Raw genomic sequence first — 12,046 nt, forward strand, 5'->3', positions numbered from 1 at the left:
TGGACAGGGAGGCCTGGTGTGCTGCAGTCCATGGGGTCGCAAAGAGTTGGACACAACTGAGTAACTGAACTGAAGCTTATCAAGTATATGGCCTTGGGAAAATCACCTGTTAACTTTCTTTCTCAGTGCTAAAATTTTCAACAGAGTTAAAGATAATTTTCAAGAATTTGTTCTGTTGATTCATTAAATTAAATTTGGATCAGTTCTCTCATCTTCATACATGTTTGACACTTTTGATATTGTCCACTTCCTTTTATTTTGTCCCTACTCATTTGTTTGTATTGGCCTGCAAATTTTTCATTCCCATTAACATAAGCCAGTTAAGATGGAAATCTTAACAGCAGTAATTCCTAGGTGGTGCTAGTGGCAAGAACCAGTCTGCCAATGCAGGAGACATAGGAGACACGAGTTTAATCCCTGGATTGGGAAGATCTCATGAAGGAGGACATGGCATTCCACTCCAGTATTCTTGCCTGGAGAATTCCATAGACACAGGAGCCTGGTGGGTGACAGTCTATAGGGTCGCAAAGACTTGGACATGACTAAAGCCATTTCACACACACACACACACACACACACACACACACACACACACACATACACACATTAACACTGCTGCTGCTGCTGCTGCTGCTGCTGCTAAGTCGCTTCAGTCGTGTCTGACTCTGTGCAACCCCACAGACGGCAGCCCACCAGGCTCTCCCGTCCCTGGAATTCTCCAGGCAAGAACACTGGAGTGGGTTCCCATTTCCTTCTCCAATGCAAGAAAGTGAAAAGTGAAAGTGAAGTTGCTCAGTCGTGTCTGACTCTTAGCGACCACATGGACTGCAGCCTACCAGGCTCCTCCGTCCATGGGATTTTCCAGGCAAGAGTACTGGAGTGGGGTGCCATTGCCTTCTCTACATTAGCACTAGTAGCTCCATTAATTGTGTGTTATGGATAATGCAACACAATGTATATTTTGCTCTTTAAACAGCTCCTCAAAGTAGTAGTTGGATTTTCTCAGGGAAAAAAAAAGAGATAAGTAAATGCTAGGTAATTACAGCCTATCTCCTTTTTGTTGTTGTTGCGTCTGAAGTTTATTCAAAATATTGCAGCACTGTAGAAAGTTTCAAACAACTCCATGTGGTGTTTTGAAATTTATCCCAAAGATAGGCTGAGTGACCTGCAGATTGGACAGACTGCCAAAGTCCAAGAGCTTCAGTGTTTCCTTAGTGTCAGGATCTATTAATACTTCAGTGATCTCCTGATCCAGACTGAGATCTCAGCACATAATTATCCCTCCTCTCTTGCTCTTCTTCCTGCAGCTTGATGGAGATACCTCTCACTGGGTCCCTCTGAATCCACTTCATCAGATGTTTGACAGAGCCTGTGATCTTGTTGCCGAGCTTCTTGTTGGGAATAATGGCAGTCTCCTCACACACACGCTTACTGGTGTGGAATTCATTGCCCAAGCTTGTACAGTACTTCTCAGTGATGACCCAGGCTGCCTTCTTCTTGGTTTTGGTGTGAATGTGACCCATATTGGCAGGTTCTTGGTACAAGAACTCACCCTACCTCCTTTCTAAGCCCTAAACCAATTGTGGAGTAAACATAGGTATCTGTGTATGTGCGTGCATGCTTAGGTGCTTCAGTCTTGTCTAATTTTTTGCAACCCCATATGGACCATAGCCTGCCAGGCTCTACTGTCCATGGGTTTTTTCCAACAAAAATACTGAAGTGGGTTGCTATGCCCTCTTCCAGGGGATCTTCCCCACCCAGGGATCAAACCCACGTCTCCTGCACTACAGGTGAATTATTTAATGCTGAGCCACCTGGAAGCCCAGACATAGGTATCTGAGGGGGATTAAAATATCAGGTTGTCAGCTGGAAAGCAAGATTGGGTAATGCAACAATACAATTGGCCTCCAGGCATACATTTCCCCCTGAATTTAGACCACATTCCCCACATGCAAGTAAATTCTCAGAAAAGATACCTTGCCAGCTCCATGAAATAATCTCCCATAATTTTTAACTCAGAGAACATTTGAATTCTAAATGTTGACTGATTTGGGCTTCCAAACTTGCTTTTAGAAGAAAATCTTCAGAGCTGATTAACAGCATTAATGTATGAATACAAGAAGAGAATGCTTTAGTTATACACACAAGATATAATAGACAACAGATGGGGATAGTCACTTGAATAACTTAACCCTTCCCAGTAGATGGGTGTGATCAATGGTGTCAAACTCTTTGTATCTCTTCAGTCAGATTAATAAATTTAAACATCTATCAGGGAGATAAATATGACACAAAGGACATAGAAACAGATATTTCCAAGGTGTTTCTTCAAAACTGTTCCTTTCTAGCAAGTAAAATGGATGTCAGTTCAGTTCAGTTCAGTCACTCATCATGACCAACTCTTTGCAACCCCATAGACTGTAGAATACCGGGCCTCCCTGTCCATCACCAGCTCCTGGAGTTCCTCAAACTTATCTCCACTGTGTCAGTGATGCCATCCACCATCTCATCCTTTGTCATCCCCTTCTCCTCCTGCCCTCAATCTTTCCCAGCAGCAGGGTCTTTTCAAATGAGTCCATTCTTTGCATTAGGTGGCCAAAGTATTGGAGTTTTAGCTTCAACATCAGTCCTTCCAATGAGCACTCAGGACTGATCTCCTTTAGGATGGACTGGTTGGATCTCCTTGGTGTCCAAGGGACTCTCAAGAGTCTTCTCCAACAGTACAGTTCAAAAGCATCAATTCTTCAGCACTCAGATTTCTTTATAGTCCAACTCTCACATATGTACATGACTACTGGAAAAACCATAGCCTTGACTAGATGGACCTTTGTTGACACAGTAATGTCTCTGCTTTTTAATATGCTGTCTAGGTTGGTCATAACTTTCCTTCCAAGAAGTAAGCGTCTTTTAATTTCATGGCTGCAATCACCATCTGCAGTGATTTTGGAGCTCCCCCCAAAATGAAGTGAGCCACTGTTTCCCCATCTATTTTGCATGAAGTGATAGGACTGAATCATATGGTCTTAGTTTTCTGAATGTTGAGCTTTAAGCCAACTTTTTCACTCTCCTCTTTCACTTTCATCAAGAGGCTCTTTAGTTCTTCACTTTCTGCCATAAGGGTGCTGTCATCTGCATAGCTGAGATTATTGATGTTTCTCCCAGTAATCTTGATTCCAGCTTATGCTTCATCCAGCCCAGTATTTCTCATGATGTAGTCTGCATATAAGTTAAATAAGCAGGGTGACAATAAACAGCCTTGATGTACTCCTTTCCCTATTTGGAACCAGTCTGTTATTCCATGTCCAGTGGATGTCACCTTTTTGGAAACCTATGGAGAGAGGAATGTGTTTCTGTGTAGTTGCTAAATCATGTTAGATTCTTTTGCAACCCCATGAACTCTAGCCCTCTGGGCTCCTTTGACCATGGGATTTCCCAGGCAAGAATATGGGAGTTGGTTGCCATTTACTCCTCCAGAGTGTCATCCCTACCCAGGGATTGAACCTACTGACAGGCAGATTCATCACCACTGAGCCATCAGGGAAGCCCAAGAGAATGTGGTTCCCTGTAACAGAAATTTTTATTCCTTCTAGTTTACAGATAAGGTCAGAGACCTTAAAGCAGTAAAGTCACTTGCACCAGGTCTCACAGGGAATAATAGAGTAAGGACTCAAATCCAGATTTTCAGATACACATAGTTTATACTCTTCAAAGTAGCCAAGGAGACAGATACAATAAAAAAACTGATGTAAAAATTGTTTTGGGACACTTAAGTGACTAAACAAGAACAACAACAAGAAAACCACATATGACCAATAGCCAAGAACAGATGTGTATCTGATTTTAAGGATCATTATCCAAATAAAAAATTAAATTAGCTAATGTTTTATATTAAGGTCTTTTAGAATGAAGCTATGAAAATATTTCTTCTCTGGTGACTCAGACAGTAAAGAATCCACCTGCATTGTGGGAGACTGTGTTTGATCCCTGGTTTGAGAAGATTCCCCGGAGAAGGGTATAGTAACCTACTCCAGTATTCTTGCCTGGAGGATCCCCATGGATGGACGAGCCTGGAGGGATACAGTCCATGGAGTTGCAAAAGGTCGGACATGACTGAGCGACTAAGCACACTCACACAAAGTTATGAAGATACTACTGATTATTATCACAGTTATTGTATTTCCATCAGGTTTTTATTGTATAAGGTTAATGATTCTTGCTTTAGCTACATTTTGAATTGCTGTGAGGATTAAACACAATAATGTGCCTAGAATTTCTGTATAAGCTAGAAAGCACTATACAAATGAAGGTTACCATTATTGATTTGTACATTAATTGTTAGTTTTCAAATATGCATTAATTCATGCTTTAGTGATGAAAATTTGAAGTACAAAATCTGTTAGGAAATGCTATTGTAAAGTAAATAGAGGTTGAGACATAATTTCAGATGAACAAAATGTAGCCAAGAGACTGATTACCACTAATTGAACATTGCATTTTATTGATTTTGTAGTTTCTTTCTACTTTCCAGCTCAGAATGCAGAGAAGCTAAAAGGTGTAGGCCTTGGAAAACATCCATGTAAATCTAATTTATCAGCTTGATGGCTTTCTTGCTACCAAAAAAATGTGGTGCCTGCGATTCACCTGTAAGGTGGCTAAAAATGCAGAGTCTCAGATCCACTTTAGACTTACTGAATCAGAATCTTAAGAAACACTTCCCTATTGGAAAAAAAAATCAGTGACTTATTACACCACTAAAAGTACATATGATTATTGGATTTCTCTAACATCTCATACGCCAGTAAAGTAATGCTCAAAATTCTCCAAGCCAGGCTTCAGCAATACCTGAACTGTGAACTTCCTGATGTTCAAGCTGGTCTTAGAAAAGGAAGAGGAACCAGAGATCAAATTGCCAACATCTGCTGGATCATGGAAAAAGCAAGAGAGTTCCAGAAAAACATCTATTTCTGCTTTATTGACTATGCCAAAGCCTTTGACTGTGTGGATCACAATCAACTGTGGAAAATTCTGAAAGAGATGGGAATACCAGATCACTTGACCTGCCTCTTGAGAAATCTGTATGCAGGTCAGGAAGCCACAGTTAGAACTGGACATGGAACAACAGACTGGTTTCAAATAGGAAAAGGAGTACGTCAAGGCTATATATTGTCACCCTGCTTGTTTAACTTATATGCAGAGTACATCATGAGAAACACTGGACTGAAAGAAACACAAGCTGGAATCAAGATGGCTGGGAGAAATATCAATAACCTCAGATATGCAGATGACACCACCCTTATGGCAGAAACTGAAGAGGAACTAAAAAGCCTCTTGATGAAAGTGAAAGTGGAGAGTGAAAAAGTTGGCTTAAAGCTCAACATTCAGAAAACGAAGATCATGGCATCCAGTCCCATCACTTCATGGGAAATAGATGGGGAAACAGTAGAAACAGTGTCAGACTTTATTTTGGGGGGCTCCAAAATCACTGCAGATGGTGATTGCAGCCATGAAATTAAAAGACGCTTACTCCTTGGAAGAAAAGTTATGAGCAACCTAGATAGCATATTGAAAAGCAGAGACATTACTTTGCTGACTAAGGTCTGTCTAGTCAAGGCTATGGTTTTTCCAGTGGTCATGTATGGATGTGAGATTTGGACTATGAAGAAGGCTGAGTGCTGAAGAATTGATGCTGTTGGACTGTGGTGAGCATCCCTTGGACTGCAAGGAGATCCAACCAGCCCATTCTGAAGGAGATCAGCCCTGGGATTTCTTTGGAAGGAATGATGCTAAAGCTGAAACTCCAGTACTTTGGCCACCTCATGCGAAGATTTGACTCATTGGAAAAGACTCTGTTGCTGGGAGAGGTTGGGGACAGGAGGCGAAGGGGAAGACCGAGGATGAGATGGCTGGATGGCATCAAGGACTCAACGGAGGTGAGTCTGAGTGAACTCCGGGAGATAGTGATGGACAGGGAGGCCTGGCATGCTGCAATTCATGGGGTCGCAAAAAGTAGGACATGACTGAGTGGCTTAACTGAACTGAACTGAATATGACTTGAAATCTTTCTCTTACACAGTATTTATAGTATACCAATCAAATAAAATTGACATTGTGTGGTTTCTTTATCTCATGGTACCTATAGTTCAATGGTGGAAGATGGGAATAAATAAAAAAACTTAAAAACATAAACTGATTAATTTGCTGTGAAGGTGACAGGTTGATGACACCGATGCTGCCTAGATGCAGATATCTGGGAAGGTTACCTAAGGCAGGTGATGTTGTTTTGGAAGATATGAGACAGCCATTCAATAACTAAGCAAGACTTATAAGGTTTTAAGGATGAAAAGAGCTCCGTATATTCCAGAAGCTAAAAAGAGGCTAGTATCTCTGAAATGAATTGAATGAGATAGACTGTGGTTGGAGATGAGATTGGATAGACCAGCAGGACCCAGAATAGGTAGTCTTACAAGCCATGGCTACATGTTTTTAACTTATAGTGCAATGAGGAGTCATTGATGTGCTTTAAGTAGACAAGGGAGGAGTTAAGGTGAACACTTACATTTGAAATAGTTACAATTTATATTTGAGAAAGAATTAATCTGGCTCCTATATGGAGCATAAATTGGACAGGCATGTTAGAAGTCTGCAGGAATAATACAGATGGCAGAGAGGAAAGTGATAAATGGATTTTGAAAGTGAAAGTCACTCAGTCGTGTCCGATTCTGTGCAACCCCATGGACTATACAGTCCCTGGAATTCTCCAGGCTGGAATACTGGAGTGGGAAGCTATTCCTTTCTTCAGAAGATCTTCCCAGCCTAGGGATCAAACCCAGGCCTCCCACACTGCAGGCAGATTCTTTACCTGTCGAGCCACCACGGAAGTCCAAGAGTACCAGAGTGGGTAGCCTATCTCTTCTCCAGTGGATTTTCCTGACCCAGGATTTTAGCAGTATTTATTTGTATTAGTGGTGTGCCCTCAAATCCATTGTTTATCCTTTCTCTTTTCTGTTATACATTTTAGAGTGTTTCCCTGCTGCATGTGGCTTGCACTGACACAGAACATTAGTTGGAGTTTGGTAGAATATTTCGGCAGGTGTACCATCTTGCCCATGGCTTCAGCTCTCTCCACATTGGCTTGCTTTGGTCCCAGCTTCTATTAGATGCTCATGGGCTCCAGTCACCAGAAACACCATATCCTTCCTTGGCTCATTTGATAATCTTTGGGTTGCATTACCAATTTCTGCTTAGCTTTTTCAGCTCTTCTGTCATCTATGAAACCAATTCCTTGCATCAGATTTCTTTTGCTGTTAAGGGCATACACTGTTATCTTCTGAAAGGATGTAGAAAGTAACAGAAGGGAAAGAATAAAGAATGTTGCCCAGATTTTAGCTTATAATAATTGGTCACTGAGATTGAATCAGGTGCAGTTTTGAAAGAGATGGTTCATTAATTCACTTTTGGACATTCTGATTTTGATACATTCAAATGCAAATATCTAATAGGTCTATACTTCAAGCCAGATTCTGAGTTTTAAATCTCTAAATCATTAGATAGGTTTCCCAGGTGGCTCAGAGAGTAAAGAATCTGCCTGTAATGCGGGAGACCTGGGTTTGATTCCTGGATTGGGAAGATCCCCTGGAGAAAGGTATGGCAACCCACTTCAGTATTCTTGCCTGGAGAATTCCATGGACAGAGGACCCTGGCAAGCTATAGTTCATGGGGTGGCAAAGAGTCAGACACGACTGAGTGAGTAACACACACACAAATCATTAAGTAGTCATAGGAATGAATAGGCAATCCAGGAGAAAATGTAGAGATAAGAGAAAGGGGATTTAGATAGAATCCTAAAGAATGTGAAGTTGACTGGTGGAGTATGAAACTACAAAAATAGTTACAGAGCTGAGAATTTCCTGGATTCAAGTTAATAAATCCACTAGAATCTGTAGAATATCTGTAGCATGCATCTCTCTTGTTTCATAAATTATACTGCCAAATGAAACACCATCAGACAACACAAAAGCAATGAAACATGGGCCCTGTAGGAGAAAGACAAGACAAGAATCTTTGCAAGTTATTAATTCCATCTTAACTGTAAAGTAACTTGACACTTCTGATTATGATGCACATTTTGATTTTGATTCATGTACTCCAGGATAATAGTAGAAATGCAGTCTGCAATTGGGCTCATCTGCCAGTAAGTCCAACTCAGTTCAGAGGGTCAGTGCAGCTGAAATCCAGTCCATTCTCCACTAGCCAAACTGTAGACCCTGGTTCAAAATAATCTCTGCTGGAGAAAAGGAGGCTTTCTGTAGACCCTACCTACATGACAGAAAGATTTTCCAACACATGCAAAGGTATTTGTGCATTAGAAGTGCTTGGGGACAGGGCAAGACTAAGTGTGCTGTGTAGAGAATGTCAATTTTAGGCTAAACCACTTAAATGATGTCGGGGCTTCTCTTGTAGCTCTGCTGGTAAAGAATCTGTCTGCAATGCAGGAGACCCTAGTTCAATTCCTGAGTCGAGAAGTTCTGATGGAGAAGGGATAGGCTACCCACTACAGTATTCTTGGGCTTCCCTGGTGGCTCAGATGGTAAAGAATCCACCTTCAGTGCAGAACACCTTGGTTTGATTCCTTGGTTGGGAAGACTCCCTGGAGGAGAGCATGGTAACCCACTCCAGTATTCTTGCCTGGAGAATCCTGTGCACAAAAGAGCCTCGCAGGCTACAGTCTATGGGGTTGCAAAGAGTCCGACATGACTGAGTAACTAAGCACATCACTTATGAGGTCAAGTCTTAGGCAAAGTCCAGGCCATACTACTGAGGAGAAGTGTTGAGAGTAGTTTTTCTCAAGGTATGATTCTTAGACTATCAGCATCAGAATCTCCCCAAGGAAATTTCCAAGACCCCACATTGAAACTCAAGAATTCCCATCTGTTAGAGTAGGAACAAGGACCTCAATCTTTTATGGGCATATTAGGACATTCCTATTACAAACATTACAAAAAGCTGCTCTAGGATACAGACCTGATTTGGAAAACATCTGCTTGACTCTGCAATTTCCTTTTTGTAGACTGAAGAAAGACACACATTACATTGGCTTTGGAACTTTTGTGAGGTTGGACGTGTGTGTGTGTTTGTGTGTGGGTGTGTTTGTGTGTGTGTGTGTGTGTGTTCAGTTGCTTCAGTTGTGTCTGACTCTTTGTGACCCCATGGACTGCAGCCCACCAGGCTCCTCTGTCCATGGGATTTCTAGGTAAGAATATTGGAGTGGGTTGCCATGCCCCCTCCAGGGAATCTTCCCAACCCAAGGATCGAACCTGATCCTCCTGCATTGCAAGTGGATTCCTCACTGCTGAACCACTGAGGAAATCCCCAGAGGTGTATAAAAACCTATAAAATATCCTAAATTACTCCTTTATGCTCCTGCTGTCCTGTCAGATCTTTCCTGAAAGTCCTCTTACAGAGTTGCTATGGAAATACACTGATTAAACCCAGACTCACAGGTGAAGTTAACATACGATATTTAAGCATATTTTAAAGTAGCATATTCAGAAGAATAAGTTCTTCATTCTGCAAATGATCCTATTCCTAATGCTTTCCTCCAGGACATGTCTACCCTTGACCATCCTGCGTTTGACCATTATAGTCATCACCCTAGAGCAGATTAACTGGTCAACCACATCCCCACTGCTCTTCTCCACTCCAGCCATGCTGTCCAGGTCATGTCCTCCTGAGCCCCAAGTCCAGTCTGTCTTATCTGTCACTTGCTTACCTTTATTTCTGTTTTTCCCACTGGAAGGTACTCAACACTAGAATGTAAAAATTGTCTATGAATGAAAGTGTTAGTTGCTTAGTCACATCTGATTCTTTGTGACTTCCATAAACTGTAGCTCACTAGGCTCCTCTGTCCAAGGGATTCGCCAGGCAAGAATACTGGAATGGGTTACCATTCCCTTTTCTAGGGATCTTCCTGACCCAGGTGTCAAAGCAGGGTCTCCTGCATTGCAGGCAGATTCTTTACTGTCTGAACCACCAGGGAAGCATCTGTGAATAGACACACACAAAAATGAACCTATATAGGACAGATTTAGGTTTAGGAGATTTATCTGTCCCCTTTCACCTTTGATTAATTAGAGAGATGCTATAAAATAGGTTTGCTGCATTATTACAGGAAGGGCTTCCCAGGTGGCTCATGATACAAGAATGAGCCAAAGCAGGAGATGCAGGAAATGTGGGTTAGTTCCCTGGGTCTGCAAGATCCCTTGGAGGAGGAAATGGCAACCCATTTCAGTATTCTGGCAAAATCCTATGAACAGAGAACCCTGGCATAGGGTTTCTCTGGACCCATAGTCCATATGGTCACAAACAGTTTGGCATAACTGAGCACACACAAATGCAATATTATCAAAAATTCTTGGGCAAAACTTTCAGAAGTCACTTAGAGTAGTAATCTTAGGAATATCTCTGTCAAGTTTTTCCAGGTAAAGAATTTGGAATCTAATGAAGCAGGGCACTCAAGCTGGTGCTCTGGGACAACCCAGAGGGATGGGGTGGGGAGGGGGGTTCAGAATGGGGGGACACAAATACACCTCAGGCTGATTTATGTTGATGTATAGCAAAAGCCACCACAATATTGTAAAGTAATTAGCCTCAATAAAAATAGATAAATTAATTTTAAAAATTAAATTAAAAAATAAAAGGCAGAGTAATGGAGATAAAAATGTAAAATAAAGAGAATCTAAAATGAAAAATAAAATAAAAATTAAAAAAAAAGAATTTGGGAAATCTCAAGCCATTGTAATTTGGGGGATGAGTGCTTTTTCCAGTAATTTAATTACTAATTTGTAATGAGGACCCATGAAAGCAACCCTGATGTTTGCTCAGTTTCACTGAACTCCTTAGCATACTCGTCCTGCTTTCCTAAAAAAGATGCATGCCTGGAGGGAGGTTAAAGAGCCGTTTATCCTGGAAGGTATTTGTCCTCCTTTCTTTTGACATTTTATTGCCCTTTAACTCATTTGTGAAAGATATCAAAGCAGAATCAGACTAGGGGATAAAGGTCTTTTCATGAAAATGGCCGATCTGCATAGATCTCTTTGTTCTTCCCTGTGGGAGGTCTTTTGATCAGTACATGGGAAGAGAATTTATGAAGAAAGAAAGTTAAGACAATTTTATGTCAATAGATAAAGTATCAGAGCAAAAAATACACTTTCTATACAAGAATATGAAACTTACTCAAGCTGAAATTATAAAATTATGCTTGGCTATAAGTACAGCGAGGCAAAAAAGGAATATATCTATTAGTGGTGTGGCTGGTTATTTTGGAACATAATAAAAACAAAGGCATAAATTCTTGAGGCCCATCCAATTGCTGTCTGGGGAAAATGCATACAGGGCTTAAGTTTCAGTTAGGATACTTTGGCCTCTATATGCTTTGAACTCCCACTCCACACGGTAGGGGATATAAATGGATATTCTTTCCCCCATGAAATTTTGAATCTCTGCTTTTAGCATAGCTCCTTTCTGATATAGAGCTTTGTAGTCATACATATGAAAGACCTATGTTTATGAAACACGGACCAGGGTTTGAAATATTGTGTTATTTTAAGCATAAAACTTGTCATTATAATCTGATATCTATTAAATATTTTTGTCTATGTTGTTAGGATATATTTTTATGGATTTTGAGTTGTATTTCTTTAAGTAGCATTCTTTGCTTAATTTTAATTAGGTAGGAAATTGAGAAATACAAGTTAACTTGTTTTACTGTATGGATATGTGTAGTACATTTGCACATATGTATAAAAGTATGTTTTTATTCACTTATATAGCCCAAATGCCTAAGCTTTTTCTAATATGAGTGTAAAACAAAGTCACTTTTCACATATTCAATAAATAATAATCAGTGCTTAGTATGTACAAAGCACTGTCTCAGTCACTAGGGACTTAACAACAAACAACCCACTCAAATCTTTTTCCTCAGGGAGTTCATTTGGGAAGAAAGTCAGTAAATTTTCAGTACCAGGAATTACACTGGTTTAAGCCCTTT

General features: G+C 40.7%; 1 pseudogene; it reads right to left on the bottom strand.

Annotated features, from left to right (window-relative positions):
• Positions 1–1,111: 1,111 nt before the first annotated feature.
• Positions 1,112–1,523, bottom strand: LOC138434719 (small ribosomal subunit protein eS17-like; annotated as a pseudogene).
• Positions 1,524–12,046: the final 10,523 nt, after the last annotated feature.

This window comes from Ovis canadensis, chromosome 2 (assembly GCF_042477335.2).
Source record: "Ovis canadensis isolate MfBH-ARS-UI-01 breed Bighorn chromosome 2, ARS-UI_OviCan_v2, whole genome shotgun sequence".
NCBI lineage: Eukaryota > Metazoa > Chordata > Mammalia > Artiodactyla > Bovidae > Ovis > Ovis canadensis.